Raw genomic sequence first — 15,387 nt, forward strand, 5'->3', positions numbered from 1 at the left:
GAAGATTACATTCATCTAAATTCTCCTTTTGTGACTACAGATAGATCAGCTGTTGTCAACCTTTTCAGGCCCCCCAAAATAATCATAGGTAGGCCCCCCACCCTGAAAAGCACTTGGAATTGTAGGAGTTGTGCTGCACGATTCTTGCTGAAGTGAAGACTGGATTTGTGGCGCTGGAAATCAATGCAAGTAGGGATCAGCATTTAGCACAGTCAGTGACACAGCTCTCCATGCAGCCCTGGGCTCCACGCAAGCCGTGTGAAATATTTACCAGCTCTCAGTCTCACAGACAGACAGACAGACAGACTGACAGACAGACAGGGGGGGGGGGGGGGGTGATTAGCCAGGCTTGAAAGTAGCCTGGGATTAAAATCTTATCCAATTATTTAAAAGAAATTGCTAGCTAAATCAATCAACAATATCGTAATTCCTAGAGCATGGTTCCCTTTTAGATCCGTTTTAAAAGTGGATGGGGAATTGAAACTTTTAATGGCACTTTAAATTGAGACTTTTAAAGTGAAATGACTTTGGTGGCAGAGTGGTATGTTTGAGCCAAATCTCGGGGGAACTAGGCCAAGGGATCTCCTCTTGTGTTGAGCCCATGGGCGTCTTTCTCCCTCTTTCACTCGAGAAGTAGTTTGACAGTGTACTTCTAAACTCCCGTTTAAACTCCCTGGCCAGTTGTCAAAGTTTTCGGGAAAAAAAGAAGGAAAAAAAAGAATAGAAAAGAAAAGAAAAACACACAAACAGAGGCTGTGTGTGGCTCACTGTTCCAACACTTAGAGAATCTACAAAATGTGGGGCATATTTTTAGACTGGCACGACCGCTACAGCCCTGTGGTGCTGAAGGCCGTGTGAGCGAGCAAGGAGCAGGAATGGAACAAGTACCTTTTCTTTTTTTTTTTACTAATCACATCTGAGTCTGACTAATCACTAACAATACTGCGATGTAAAAAATAGCCCGTTACAAGTAAAAGTCAGGAATCTATACAAGTTTTCAAATCCTTTGAAAATAGCAGATCTACAAGCTCACAATGTGTCAGAGAACGACACATTGTGAGGTTGTACATCGGCAATTTTCAAATTTCTATAGGTCTGAAGTGGTTTTGCAATAATAATCAAAATCTACAAAGTTAGAAGTAGAAGTACAAGTATTGGAAATAATCGGAAATAAATACGGAAATAAAAGTAGCCTACCACAAAATAGTACAGTACTTAAGTAAATATACTTAGTTATTTTCCACCACAGGCGAGGTGCATAAGGAGGCCATTGCACGGCGTGGAGAGAAGACTGCCGCTCTTCACTAAATGCCTCTGACACTCAAATGGCCGAGGGCAACGCTGACATGAAGACTGAGTGATCAAGTAGCCTTTTCTTCCCTTTCCACTGGAAGGGCCTCCTTTTCCCTGTGAATGTCCTCAACGCTGCATGGGCTCCGAGTCCCAGTACTGCACGTGTCAGTCACCAGTGATGTACAGTAGCGCACCACGTTTCCCAAACAGTGGGTCGGGGAAAACATGTTGCAAGCAAATATGCCCTTATTTTTGGTTTTGGGAATGCCCATATGGAGATCCCTGATGCCATCAATATTGGCCAGAAACTCTACATCTGACCTCAAACCTCAAACCCTTAGATCTCCATAGATGGAGCTGACCTGTTCTGACATTCCATATGTTGATCCTTCCCCATCCATCCTTCCTCTTCGATGTCTACGTTTTGACTGATACCTGTCCATTTAAACTCTAGATGGGCCTGCCCCAAAGTTATTAGTGCAGCCGCACCCGGCGAAAACTACAGTTCTCAACAGGCCCGTAAATGAAGGCCCGGCCCTACCAGGGCCCTCATCAAACCCTGTACACTCAAGACATTGCCCCCGATGCCACCCTTAGATCTCCATATATGGAGCTGACCTGCATTCCATATGTTGATCTGACCACATCACACCCTGTACACTCAAGACACACTCCATATATGGCCAGTACAGAATTCATTCCATATGTTGATCGGACCCCCCCATGCCAAAGTGCCAGCGCTCCTTTTTCAAGAAAACTGTAAGGATTCAGAAGATATTTGTAGAATCGCCCTCAGGTCTTAATGGGTTAAGTAAAAACCAACAAACAAACAGAGGAAGTCTTACTTCTTGCAGCAGTGTCGGGGAGCAGTGCGAAGGGAAGTGAAGGCAGGAGGTCAAATAGGCACCTTGCAAAGAACCACAGAGTCTGTTTCACAGACAGAACAGAGTCCACATCAGTGACCATATGTAATTAAGTGTTTGGGCTAGGTAGCAATAACACTGCATTCTGTCCCGTCTCTTGAATTCCTGCTGGAGCCCACGCAGGCCCATGAGCATCGCACAGGTTTTGAACCACCGACTTGCCAAGTTGCTGTTTATCTGTAGTATAGTATGGTTAGTATAGTTTTAAATTTTTCCATTTGTTTTTATTTGTAACTTCATTTTGACTACATGTTTTTAAATTTAATTTGGATTTAGCTAGTTTTAAAAATGTAAATTATTTTTGACAAAGACTAAAACTAATGACATTTTAGCTATTTATACACAATACAGTTTCAGTTAGTTGTGATTCTTTTGTAATGCCTCCTTTGTATTTATATTTCAGTTAACCAGTTTATTTTGTATTTTTTGTATTTATATCAACCATGCTGACCCACTGCCACATTACTCACATATTGTACTTAAGTACAATTTTGAGGTATTTACTTGAGGTAAATTTCTATAGAAATTATAGAAGTATGTATATTATATTTACTATTTACTTCTAGTCCACTACATCGTTGACCACTACAATTGTTTGCACATTTCTGTAACTAGTTACTTTTTAGATTTAGAATATTATTACTAAACATACATCAACAACTTAAGCTTTATATACATTTTGGCTAGGTTGTATCTGCTATTTTTATATATTTTGAAAACTTGTAATGAGACATTCTGCATAATGAGTACTTTGGCTTTTGTTAGGCTACTAGTATATTTTTATGCCAATACTTTTGTACTATTACCAAAGTAAATTTTGAATGCCAGACTTGTACTTGTAACAGTATTTCTGCATTGTGGTATACAATCTTTACAAGTAAAAATTGTATACAACAATTTTACTTCTCCCACCACTGCCTTGCCAAGTGGTGTGTTTGTGTCTTTGTGTGTAGCTGTAGTAGTGGCCTGTGGTTGTGGCTGCTCTGTGGATACAGCAGAGGAGGAGAGAGTTGTGTGGGAGTAATATTGTGTATATTGTAGGCTATACCTTTTTACTTCTACTCCATTACATCTCAAGGGCAAATATTGTACTTTTACTCTGCTACAATTATTTGAAAATGTTTGTCGCAAGTTACTTTGTAGATTTAGAATAGTATAGTTACTTTATGTTTTGTAATAATAATCAAGATCTACAAAGTAACTAAGTTTTCAAATCGTAGTGGAGTAAAATACAATATTTGCCTCTGTGATGCCTCTGTAATGGCGTAGAAGTAAAATTATTGCAAATTTGAAATACTTCAATAAACAAACAAACAAATAAACAAAAAAATCACACCCGTGTGAACTGAGTGGTGTAAGGTATTATATAGCCTGATCAGCTGTGGTCTGACGTAATGTCTGACGTAATGAAATCATCATCAACCAATCAGCATCAACCATGCTCATTTTTTGAGCACAGACAGACAGACAGACAGACACGTAAACTAACAAAGCCAGTTGTAGGAGTGGTTTACACCACTCAAAAATAAACAAACAAACCACCAAAGAAACAATCAAACACATAAATAAGAAAAACTACCTCAAAATTGTATTTAATACAGAACGCCACTGGGAGGCATGTGGGACAGGGATGGGGAGACAGAGAGATGGAGGGGTGGTGAAGGGATGGGGGAGACAGAGATGGCGGGATGGGGAGACAAAGATGGAGGGATGGGGAGACAGAGATGGAGGGATGAGGAAGGGATGGGGAGACAGAGATGGAGGGATGGGGAGACAGAGATGGAGGGATGAGGAAGGGATGGGGAGACAGAGATGGAGGGATGGGGAAGGGATGGGGAGACACAGATGGAGGGATGGGGAGACAGAGATGGAAGGGTGGGGAAGGGATGGGGAAGACAGAGATGGCGGGATGGGGAGACAGATGGAGGGATGGGGAAGGGATGGGGAGACAGAGATGGCGGGATGGGGAGACAGAGATGGAGGGATGGGGAGACAGAGATGGAGGGATGAGGAAGGGATGGGGAGACAGAGATGGAGGGATGGGGAAGGGATGGGGAGACACAGATGGAGGGATGGGGAAGGGATGGGGAGACAGAGATGGAGGGATGGGGAAGGGATGGGGAGACAGAGATGGAGGAGTGGGGAAGGGATGGGGAGACAGAGATGTAGGGATGGGGAAGGGATGGGGAGACAGAGAGATGGAGGGAGGGGGAGACAGAGATGGAGGGAAGGGGAAGGGATGGGGAGACAGAGATGGAGGAGTGGGGAAGGGATGGGGAGACAGAGATGTAGGGATGGGGAAGGGATGGGGAGACAGAGAGATGGAGGGGTGGGGAAGGGATGGGGAGACAGAGATGGAGGGATGGGGAAGGGATGGGGAGACAGAGATGGCGGGATGGGGAGACATAGATGGAGGGATGGGGAAGGGATGGGGAGACAGAGATGGAGGGATGGGGAAGGGATGGGGAGACAGAGATGGAGGGATGGGGAGACAGAGATGGATGGATGGGGAAGGGATGGGGAGACAGAGATGGAGGGATGGGGAGACAGATAGATGGAGGGATGGGGAAGGGATGGGGAGACAGAGAGATGGAGGGGTGGGGAAGGGATGGGGAGACAGATAGATGGAGGTGTGGGGAGACAGATGGAGGGATGGGGAGACAGATGGGGAGACAGATGGGGGATGGGGAGACAGATGGGGAGACAGATGGAGGGATGGGGAAGGGATGGGGAGACAGAGATGGAGGAATGGGGAAGGGATGGGGAGACAGAGATGGAGGGATGGGGAGACAGAGATGGAGGGGTGGGGAAGGGATGGGGAGACAGAGATTGAGGGATGGGGAGACAGAGATGGAGGATGGGGAAGGGATGGGGAGACAGAGATGGAGGGATGGGGAAGGGATGGGGACAGAGGGAGAGGACAAAGAGGAGAAGTCGAACGTGCGGTGAAGGAGGAGACAATGATGCATTTGAGCTTAACGACCCGTAAACCAAACGACCAGAGGTGAAGAGTTCATGCCAAGCGGAAAGTGTGGATGTATAATTGACACTTTTTCTTTTTTAAGTATAGAAAACCTTAGCGTATATGGGAATAGAAACGGTGGGGATCTCATGGCCACAAAAGCCAGCCAGATAAACAAAACAATGCTGGATGCAACAGCTGGACTGTGTGAGTCACGACAAAAGAGCACGGCATAAGAACCCACAGTTAGTTTAACCACTTAAACGCAGTGGTGGAAAAAAGTACTCATGTGTTTGACTTAAGTAAAAGTATCAATAAAAGTATCAATACTGCCACGCAGAAATACTCTGTAATAATACATAATACATGAGTAAAAGTATTGGCATCAAAATATACTTAAAGTATCAAAAGTAAAAATACTGATTTTTTCCCATTTCAAGTTTTCAAATAAATTATATAAAAATCTTTTGAAAATAGCAGATCTACAAGCTTTCAATGTGTTGTAGATTTTCAAATGGCTAATAGCTAAGAATAATCAAAATCTACAAGTAACTAAAGTTTTCAAATAATTGTAGTGCATGGTAAAAGTACAACATTTGGATCTGAGTTATAGTGGAGTAGAAATAAAAGTATAGAAAATACGCAAGTACGGTACAAATGTGTGAAAGAAAATGCACTTACCGGTAAGTACAGTACTTGAGTAAATGTAATTAGTTACTTTACACATCTGCTTGAACCCTCTACTATACAGCAGGGTTTGACGGGTGTGCAGAAGTATGTGAGAAAAATAATAAAATTGTCACATATCTCCAAATTTGAACTTTTTTTATTTTCGTAATGAATGCCCTTTGATCAATGATCATACTACAGCGTCACACAAAGGCATCAAAAGCAGCAGATCCACAAGCTCGAAAGGGTTCTGCTCTTGAAAGCACCGGCGCCTGCAGGCAACACTAGCTCCTGTGTCAACAGGGTCAGGGTCCTCAATTTTCAATTCATCAAAAGAAATGAAGACAATGTTTTGCATACAAATACAATTGAATTGAATCAACCTTTTGACGCTTTGTTCACTTGTGTCGCTCCTGGGGCGTGATGACCTTAACTGTCCCCCATGCACGGTCGGTTAGAAATGGCACGCTCCATCGCCCAACATTTTCACCAGAGATTTCACCAAAGAGACCATTTTTAAAGGGCGGTACCGGCCAGTGTCATTTACCCAGCCTGTCATCATTGAGCAGAACCACACAGCTGCCGCTCTGCGAGCCAAATGGAGTTAGACAATTTATGGCCAGTGATGTCATCCCCACCGTTCAAATGATTGCCCTGTAATCAGGCCCCCGTTCTGCCGTGTGACTGGACCGGGCAGTTGAATGAAGCTGGAACGTGGTGACTTTCTGGAGAGAGAGAGAGAGAGGGGGGGGGGGGGGGCACACATGGCATCCCTTATGGGCAAAATGTCTCTCTCTCTCTCTCTCTCTCTCTCTCTCACTCTCATATGGAACCAGTGACTTAAGTGTTCATTTGGACTTATTATTCTACACAAGCCCCAGCCTCCAAATCAAACTTCAAGCCAGATTGAGACTCATGAGCCGCAATAGAGTCTTGTAGGGGGCACTGGTGAGAGCTATGGAGTTTTAGGCAGTACAGGCTTTAGTTCCGACATATTGGTCCGTCATTAGACGGACACCCTACCCAAAACCCTAACCTAACTCTAACCGCAAGCACGGCTCAATGCATGTCGGACCAACGCATGTTTTTTTTCCCTGTTGACTTTTCCCTGCAATATTCCTCTTTTGTGTCCAGATTAGAGAGGCTGGCACCAGGTGAAAAACAACCCATCTCCATTCATCAAGAGAGTGGTTGAAATGGGAAATGCCTTTATATAGTATAGGCTACCTGTCGTATGCACTGCTATTCAGTATTAGCCTGGCTAATAAGCCAGAACTTTTGCCAACGGCTGATTCGATCTGGCTTATTATTAATTATAGCCTATTCTGAATTAGCCTATTCAGTATACCTGACGAAGGCCACATATAGGCCGACATGTTTTTTACCACTATTTGGTAATAAATTATTTTGGGAGCAATCAGAACGGTGTGCAGACTTCCTCCTTATATTTAGCTGATCTCTTTTGTTCGAGCCCCCGTTGGGCCAGTTGGGCCAGTTGGGCCAGTTGGGCCAGCCGCCATACTGAATGTAACATTGAATTTGGAAATTGTTGCTGTTGCTTGTCTTGCAGATATATCTACAGATACAGATACTTTGATGGCCTGCAATCTCTCTTTTAAAATCACAAATAAAAATAACCTCAAGTGGTTAACTGGCACAAACTATTTCAGTTGGCGGCCAAATACATATTGATCTGGGGGTCCTTAAAAATGTTTGAGAAGCACTGGCTTCTGGACAGCTATGGATTATATTATGGGATTTGACTGCCCCCTACTGGCTCTGGTGAGTACGCTGTCTGACTTTTACTCTATATAGTTGGACAGTAATGAAGTGCATTTACTTGAATACTCTAATGTCCACCATGGATATATAAAGTAGATGCATAGAGATGCATCTACATTTAGATGCATAGAGAACTTTATACATCTTTGATTGTGAAGGCAGAGAGAGCGAGAGAGAGAGCTCCTGACATGATGTAATTTAGTTTAACTCACACATAATGATGTATGATGTAATTTAGTTTAACTCACACATAATGATGTATGATGTAATTTAGTTTAACTCACACATCATGTATGATGTCATTTAGTTTAACTCACACATAAATTATAATGATGTACTGTATGATGTCATTTAGTTTAACTCACACATAATGATGTATGATGTCATTTAGTTTAACTCACACATAATGATGTATGATGTCATTTAGATATGTCCATACAGAACAGGAGAAGATTAAAGGAGTAGTTCATCCCAAAAAATATCAATAGATTGAGTGGCAAATCGAGTGGCAAAGTGAGTGACAAAGTGTTTTGTTTTTTGTCGCATTACTAAAAGTTGTGTTCAGACTTGGATGGTTAGAGCAGCGCGGTTAAATTACATACAAAGTCAATGCAAAGACGAGAAGTTGCGCAAACGGCTGGCGCAGCACAAATGGGACGAACCAAGGCGAATATATATTCAGGTCTGAACGCAGCTTAAGCCACTAATGTGTTGACTCAAACGCAGGTCATTGGAGTCTCCTACTGGCTCCTGGCTGGACACTCTGATGTTCATCAAATTATTGGCTTTAATGGGCCATATCGGCCATAAAAATGCCATATCGGTATCGGAATGGTCTCAAAATAATACAGATTATTTAATCGGTTTTCACCAGCAAAAACAATGAAAAAATAAAAATAAATCTATATTTAATTTCTGTACTAATCTCATACTTTAGTCATTCAGTTGTGAAAACAGAAAAGAGTATATGCTATTTATTGATTGATATACTTTAACAGGTTTTAGGCCAAGCACCTAGGGCCTAGGCTTGTTTCCATTGTGGTTCTCTGTATAATATCGGAATCGGTCAGAATCGGTACCGGCAGATATGACCCTGCAAATAATCGGAGATCGGATATCGGTCAGAATCGTACACCCCTAAAAAAATATCCATGAATTCAAGGTAGGGGTGCAGGGCGATATGAAAAAACATGTCACGATTCCTGGTCAAGCAGTATCCATGATCCACGGTATTATCACCATTCTTTTTCACGTTGTTTTTTTATGGTTATTGCCTTCATGGGGTGTGTGACACAGAAAATAAGTCATGTTTTGGATGAACTCCTCCTTTAATCCACAAGATGGCAGCAATACTGTATTATCAACTCAGAGGGAAGTTCTGAACTACTTGAGTATATGTCCATTTTTAAATACTTTAGACGCATACTCCCCTACATCTCAGTGGCAAATATTGTGTTTATAATACAATACAAATAATTTACACCCGTAAGTTAACTTTGCAGATTTATATTACTATTACAAAACATAATTTAATTTTAACCACTTGCCTGTTTTATACTTTCGGTAGAGCTCTGATCTTCAAGCTCACAATGTGCCACGGTATTTGTGAGCTTGTAAATAACAATTACAGTTGACACTCTTTGAAATATTTTACAAGAAATACCTGTGTACGTATGTTGACGAAGCCTACATTTTAAATAGCTTTTTGTCAGGTGAAACCTATATTCTCTCGGTTTTCTATTAGGACCTAACAGGTTATCCGCATAGGAACGCATATCTACAAAGTATACGGTTTAATTAATGATGAAGACTTCCTTCATTCCTCACATTTCTCTGACGTTTCTCCAGAGATTTTACGCTGGACGTTCTTGTATGATAGCATGCATGCATTAAAATGGATCCTAGATGCAAGGAAGTGGCCTTGCATTTCAATTATGGGGGTGAAGATGTGTGAAAGCGTTAGGATTATAATGGTGAGCCTGGGGCTGCTCTTCACCATTATGAATTTAGACAGGGAGCTAAGTATCTGCTTGACCTTCTGCCTCAGCCCACTCTGTAACCATGAAGAAGGTGGAGGAAAGTGGTTTATGAAACCCCAGCACACAGGTTCATTTGTATTGCAAACATGCAAACGGTACAGAGTGGAGATAGTGGCTGTGCTTTTTGTCTGTTCTTGTACAGAGTTGTGTACTTGCTGTGCAGAATGTTAAAATGTCTCTGTCTCTGTCTTTTACATTCTAGTATCTCTCTTTCTCTGCTTGAAGCCTGCTGCTGTGTCCCTCTTGCCAGTCCTTGCGGGAATAGCACCGGCCGTCCTCCGACAGGAGGCTGCCACCCTCGCCAGGAAAGCACAAAGGCGTGACTGGCACATCCTGCACAACACTAGAAAACCACCAGTGCTTTGAGCAGACTACAACAAGGCACAAGAGATGCTCAATTACACTTCTGAGGACATCTCCAATCTCCAGAGATGCATGGTTGGCAGCAGCTTGAAAGCAGGGGAGTCAGCCGGGCCTTCCCACATCCATCGCTACATCTAGGACCCAGGATATGGCGCCATAGGATATCGCATTAGGACAATTTGAATATCAGCGCCCCCACAACCTCAGGACATTGTGGTATTTCAAAGTCCAGAAAGAAATTACAAGGACTGGTTATATCAGAGTGGTGATTGAGGATCAAACCATTAGATATATATTTGAGGGACATAGACAATATGATATTAAATATTAAAAACAGTTTTAAAGTGCATGTTATTTATTTTATCTTGTTAAACTTTATGTTGCATACAGTAGTACGAGATTATTAGTTCACAGGGTTAATGGCACAGGGTCAGTAAGCTGGCCCTGACAGCCATGTGGAAAAGTGTGGTCATTGTCAAATCCATGACATACATACTATAGCATGCAGTTAATATGAGGAAAGGATAATGTAATGGCTATAGCATTGAAGCATTCAGTATCTTGCATCCTCAGCATGTGAGCCTCATTCTATCTATGGGGAGATGAGAGGAATGGCTGGCTGGTATATTGGCCTGTGGCTCATTGTGTGAGCATCCTGTATGTATGAGCCCGTAAGGTCAAGGGCTCCACTGGGACCAGTATGGCAGAATGATGGCTATGGACTCCACCCCCACACCACTTAGCACGTTCATTTACAGTAGCAGTAGAAGTACCCTGACCTTTTATTTAAATAAAAGTGGACTGGAGTTCTCAAATATTAAAGTGAAGTACTTGCGTAAATGTACTGAATTACTTTCCGCCACTGCTTATTATTACAAATGATGTGACTAAAACGACCATGACAATTACAGCAGCCTATAATTGTACTTAGGTATGGTTATTGATTAATTAAATATATATACAACTGGTCATTACCAGCTTGCAGACTGCCACCTCTCTGCTTATTATATCTGCCCTCAGCTCTCATGTCTGCAGTACAATGGTAGCAGTGCCATGACAGCGCCATAAACACTCCTCTCATCTGTGGATTTGACAGGTGCTTTAAGCTATGGAGCTTTGTTTTATTAGAAAATCATTAAACCTTTGACAGGGGTCTCTGTTTATCACGGGCAGACCTCCAGAAACCTGTGCAGGTTTAAAGAAATGCTGAGCAGATTAATTTGAGGACGGCTCCGCTCTTCTGGGTCCACTTTGGGGCAGAGTTGTATTTGTGCCAGGCCATGAATCTGGCACCTGGAATGGCAAACTCTGGGAGGGGCTGATCCATGTTCCACACTTTATCCGACTGCACTTCAGCAATATTGCATCTGGACGCCACATAACAGCACTGATTCCCCCACAATGTGTCCTAAACCGTTAAAGTCAGCCAAAGTAATCGGGCTGTCCGCTGAAGCGTACTGAACTGATCACTGTCCTGTTCAACGACCCTCTGGTGCAGAAAACACAGCAGCAGACAGGTAGAAGGTCAAACAGACGGAGACCAAACCCTGCAGGTTTAAAACTATGTCCAACATCCAGTTTCAAAAGTCCAGATCCAAAGTTTCATTTGGTGCAGTATCACACCACACTTCCATTCTGATAAAACACAACACTTACTCCTACAGCAATACAATACATCATATATACTTTGTCACATGCCCCCCCAAAACTTGCACTTCTACAAGCACTTCTCACAATGCGTCACAATGCTACGCGTTGTGAGCTTGTAGATTGGCTATTTTTGACGTGCAAAACAACATCGTACGACGGGAGTTTAAATTAACCATATCCGTGTGGTCTAAACAGGAGATAGGCTTCTAACCCACGGCACGGGCCATATGGTTCAGGAACCGATGGTTCTCAAGGCTACTTAATTACTGTATAACAAAAGCCAAACACTAACTTAATTGTCACAGAAATGTAGGAGCTGTTATGTCTTAGCCTGGAAACCGGACAAATCTGCCACAGGAAAACATATATCCCTGGGGAGATTGGTATTCTCCATATTCAGACCGCAGCCATCTTGCCAGCAAGGTGATACCTAGGTGACACTTCCCATAGACAGCCCATTCATCCAAACAGAAAAGTCCCCTCTAATTATATTAAACAATGTCAAAATCACCAACATTGCAGCTGCAGGGAAAGCTTGAATATTATCCTCTTTCAATCTATAAAGTGTTTGTTTCATACAAATCACCCAATGTTAAGTCATCAAATGTATAGTCCCCCCCCATGTGCGCATGCACGCACACACACGCACACACACGCACGAGGAAGTGATGTCGTTACCTCCTCCGTTCACCACGCTGTTTGAAGGTCAAGGGAACGACTATGTCCGCCAATGAGAAGTTACGACCAATTAGCTGCCGTGGAAATGCATGGCTTCGCAAAATGCTCCTCACCTCATCATGTGTGGGATCTAAAGAGACAGGAGAACACATTAAGAATGTACATGTAACATACTAGAATTTCGCGGGCCTTCGGCCCGCTCATCCCAGAGTTGCGTTGGCCCGCGTTGCGATACAGAAGTCCACAGATACAGAAGTGCACAGTGACACGCGTTGTATGCAGCTGTTTTGTGTTGCAGCGCGCGTGTAGTGTTGTTATCCATATATGCGCCTCGGTTCGTCCCGTTTGTTCCACGCCAGGTGTCGACGCAGTCGTTGGCGCAAATTTCTTATTATTTTAACTGTGTATGTAAATGCGGCTAGTAGCACACATTTTTTTTTAGGAGCACGATGAAAAGTTATGAAATAATGTGTTTGAGGGCCCTCCTATATACAGCTTTAGTCCCCACACGTCTCAATATTTGCCATTGACAAAGAACAGAGAAATTAGGTGGAAATGCCGCTAAATATGACGTAAATTTAAATGTATTATATATATATGTTTTTTTAATTGAATGTAAATACTTTACTTATAAAAAAACCTGGCAACCCGCACCCCGCGGTCATTTTCCGCTAACCGGAGCGGTGCTCCCTAGCCTGCTGGAGGGGTTCACATCATCCCATGCAGCCTCGAGAGGAAAAAGAAGGCAAATAAATGCAGCCTTGAGGCTACCTCCCAATGTGGTGTTGTGGAGCTTGATCACCTCCTCGTCCTCCTTTTCTCCCCAAATTGTCAATGCCACTTTTTTTTTTAGGAGCACGATGAAAAGTTATGAACTAATGTGTTTGAGGGCCCTCCTATATACAGCTTTAGTCCCCACACGTCTCAATATTTGCCATTGACAAAGAACAGAGAAATTAGGTCGAAATGCCGCTAAATATGACGTAAATTAAAATGTATTATATATATATGTTGTTTTAATTGAATGTAAATACTTTACTTATAAAAAAACCTGGCAACCCGCACCCCGCGGTCATTTTCCGCTAACCGGAGCGGTGCTCCCTAGCCTGCTGGAGGGGTTCACATCATCCCATGCAGCCTCGAGAGGAAAAAGAAGGCAAATAAATGCAGCCTTGAGGCTACCTACCAATGTGGTGTTGTGGAGCTTGATCACCTCCTCGTCCTCCTTTGCTCCCCAAATTGGCAATGCCAATAAATGCAAAAGTTGCCTAGTGTGAATACTTCCACAGCCTAAGTAGTAAAGGAGAAACTATCAGTCTTCTCCGAAGTCGGTCAATGTTTGTCAACTCAGCACGTGTTGACAACGCATATTAGTAAACAGAAGCCGTATGTGTGTCACACCAAAAGTGGTGACCTATAGAATCCTGTACATAGAAGCATCACGCAATCGTCTCCCTCCCTGTGTGGGTCACGTGGTGGGCTCTGAGCAAATGGGAGAGAGAATGTAGTGTTGCCAGGTCCGCGTATTGCAAGCGAGTGGTAGTGTGTGTAAGTAGCGTGTTGAATGGCATTTTTTCTGTGCTTGTTTTCATAGACGTGGCAACAAATTAGGCGGGGGTGTCGGTGCTTGTGGCGTGTTTGTGTTTATTATTGATATTGATATTGTTTGCGAGTGTGGACGGGAGCCGGCTTTAGTGGCAGTGCGATGACAATTTTTACGCGGCTGGTGTCGATTGTGGCCGTGCGGCGCGACATGAGGAGATAGGGAACCAACGACGCGGAGGGTAAGTGTGTGACGTGTTAGTGTGTTGTTGCAGTGTGTGTTGCAGCGTGTTGCAGCGTGTCAGTGACGTAGTAGCTGGTGCCTTTTGTTCCTGTGCGTGCTTTTGGGCACATGTTTTCAATTGTAATATAGGATATATGACATATAATAGGACATGTAGGGGACATGCAGAACGAGTTTAACAAGACGAATTTAACAAGACGCCACTGGAGGGTTCTTATTTACACAATGACTACTATAAAGCACATTTACAGTAAAGCAGTACAGATGTATACACTCAGTAAATGCAAAGCAGACATTACACTAACCTACTGGTAAAAGTGTACTATAATAACTTTAAACTGATCTCAATTTAGAATTCATTCCATTGTTATTATTCCTCTATCCCAGCCAGGGTTTCTCAACGTGGGTGTTGTGACGTAAGTCCAGGGGTGTCGTTTAGTACGGCAGACTTATTAAAACAGACATTAGTTGCACTGTTCTTGGTGCGTTATTTTTCAATGTACAGTACACAAAGTCTCTTCACCAAAAATAGAAGATCTATTTTGGTTCAATCTGTACACACTCACAGTTATAGGGGTCTTTGCAAATAAAACATTTGAGAACCACGTACTAGTACTAGTTGGACTCATAATGTGCCAGTGTCATAGTAAATCAGTGTCATACTGTACTCATACATATTCTGCAGAAAACCTGGAGACTTGACATTCAGCAATTCGGTCTTATGATTGTCACTGTGGATGTGTAAGGATACCCCGGTAATACAGACATCCCATATTACAAATGAGTAGATAAGCTCCCAGGGGTGTCACTCACTAAAGCTAATAGATAAACTGTACAGTACATGTGTGGCAGTTCACCGTGCCACGACCTGCTGACGTGCTAGCCTTTAACTAGCCTGTTGTACAGTAAATGCATGCACTGACTTCAACCCTTAGCCTCCTATAGTTGTTGCATCTCTAGCTCTACTTTCAATGCATGTTCACCATAATACACTGCACTCTACTGTATTGCACAATATGCTACTAACTATACTGTACCAAACCACATTGTGCTATATTGTATTCTTGTAGCACACATTGCAGTTCCAGTTAAAAAAAAAAAGAGTCACTGTGTTCTTCAATATTTCATGTTGTCCTCCTGTGAGAGAGCCTGCACACTCAACATGCAGGTGTGTTGTACTGTATGCATGAATGTATTTAAATATAATCACTGTCATTGTATCTACTGTATGTATAGCTACAG

General features: G+C 42.8%; 1 protein-coding gene across 11 annotated transcripts in view; it reads right to left on the minus strand.

The window, feature by feature from the left end:
- Positions 1 to 15,387, minus strand: part of LOC306938335 (uncharacterized protein) — a 63,407-nt gene that overhangs the window by 32,909 nt on the left and 15,111 nt on the right. For all 11 annotated transcript variants that reach the window (XM_079522462.1, XM_079522466.1, XM_079522465.1 and 8 more), the window contains exon 2: positions 12,360 to 12,489. The gene's annotated coding sequence lies outside the window, so the exon portion shown is untranslated. The remainder of the gene's footprint in view (positions 1 to 12,359; positions 12,490 to 15,387) is intronic.

This window comes from Electrona antarctica, assembly GCF_951216825.1.
Source record: "Electrona antarctica genome assembly, chromosome: 15".
NCBI lineage: Eukaryota > Metazoa > Chordata > Actinopteri > Myctophiformes > Myctophidae > Electrona > Electrona antarctica.